Consider the following 1,751-nt stretch of genomic DNA (forward strand, 5'->3'; position numbering starts at 1 on the left):
ATTTTCCAGCCTAAAGTCCTCGTGGTGGAAAAAATTAATGTTAGTGTAATGAAGTCCTTGCCTAGTTACAAAGCGGCCCCTTACAAAGCGCCTAGTTACAAAGTAGCTTCAATGGGTAGTTATAATTAGAAGCTGCAGCTGGTAGTTAAAGCAGCAATTGTTGTGTAGCTTGTGAAGCTATGTTGTAGCTGGCTGACTGGCCGGCCCACCAACCTACCTACCTACCTACCTACCTACCTACCTACCTACCTACCTACCTACCTACCTACCGACCGACCGACCGACCGACCGACCGACCGACCGACCGACCGACCGACCGACCGACCGACCGACCGACCGACCGACCGACCGACCGACCGACCGACTGACTGATGAATAGTAAGAGGTGGGTGGCTGGCTGGCTGGCTGGCTGGCTGGCTGCTGGCGAATAGATGTTGTGCTGCAATATAGTGAGTGAGTGAGTGAGTGAGTGAGTGTACTATAATACTATACAGAATCTTTGCAACAAGACAGTAAAAGCATAGAGCATTACCCTTCCTTATATGGAATTTGAGTACACACACTGTGGTCTGTTTTACTACTTAAATGTATGAGCACATCCCATATATAATAAGGAACCACAGTGCTCAACACACTTGTTTCTATTTGTGTTGCAAAGATTGTGCAATCTCCAGTATTGTATTGTAACTGTATGTTAGCCATGTATAACTTGAACTGTATGTTTAGCGGAATGGAAGGGTGCAGACGGGGAACAGTGCAGATGGGAACATTGCAGAGGGGATTTGCGCGCCGGAAAATTGGAGCAATTACCATACAAGTGCAGACGAATGAAGGAATGAACGCGCGTAGCGCGAAAATTTGAGCAATATATCGCAAGCAATTACCATACAAGTGCAGACGAATTGAACAATGTGACCACGTGGGCTAGATAAGCAACCAAACAAGAGTGTCGTACAAATGAGCGTGTTGATAGGTCGTGAAGTGGGGTGTTGTGGCAAAAAAAGTCACGCTTAATTACATACGAGACGAGTTCCAGCGTTGCTCCTAGTGACGGGTGCTGTGTAGGGTGACTGCAGCGGTTCATCCGTGTGTCCGCATCGTTGTAGACTGCCTGTGTCGGCGGGCGTCTGACCTGCTGGTGACTGGTCATCAGTGGGCTGGCTCCCTCCGGTCGAGTGCAGTTAGGTTTGCATCATTTCACGAATCACGAGTGCATTCGTACGGTCTCGCTGCCGGTCGATCCCCGTGATTGACTGTATCTGCAGGCAACGAGTGGGCCTCAGCTGCCCTCTCCTGCCTTCAGTTGGTGAGTCTGTGGCCGAGGATTTGCAAAATTGTTGAACCCTCTGCGGTCCGCGTGGCCGCACTGGTGTGATGCGTTGGCCGGCCCTCTGAACGAGGACGGTCGAGTGACACAGTGCGTCTCGCACGCTCTGGCGTCCCGATAGTTACCTGGTTGATCCTGCCAGTAGTCATATGCTTGTCTCAAAGACTAAGCCATGCATGTCTAAGTATAAACGCTTCTATACTGTGAAACTGCGAATGGCTCATTAAATCAGTTATAGTTTATTTGATGGTTTCTTACTACTTGGATAACCGTGGTAATTCTAGAGCTAATACATGCACAAAGTCCCGACTCTTCGGAAGGGATGTATTTATTAGATCCAAAACCAATGCGAGTCTCTCGGGGCTCGGTTCCTTGGTGATTCATGATAACTGCTCGAACCGTATGGCCCTTGCGCCGACGGTGC

This window comes from Halichondria panicea, chromosome 2, assembly GCF_963675165.1.
Source record: "Halichondria panicea chromosome 2, odHalPani1.1, whole genome shotgun sequence".
Classification (NCBI taxonomy): domain Eukaryota; kingdom Metazoa; phylum Porifera; class Demospongiae; order Suberitida; family Halichondriidae; genus Halichondria; species Halichondria panicea.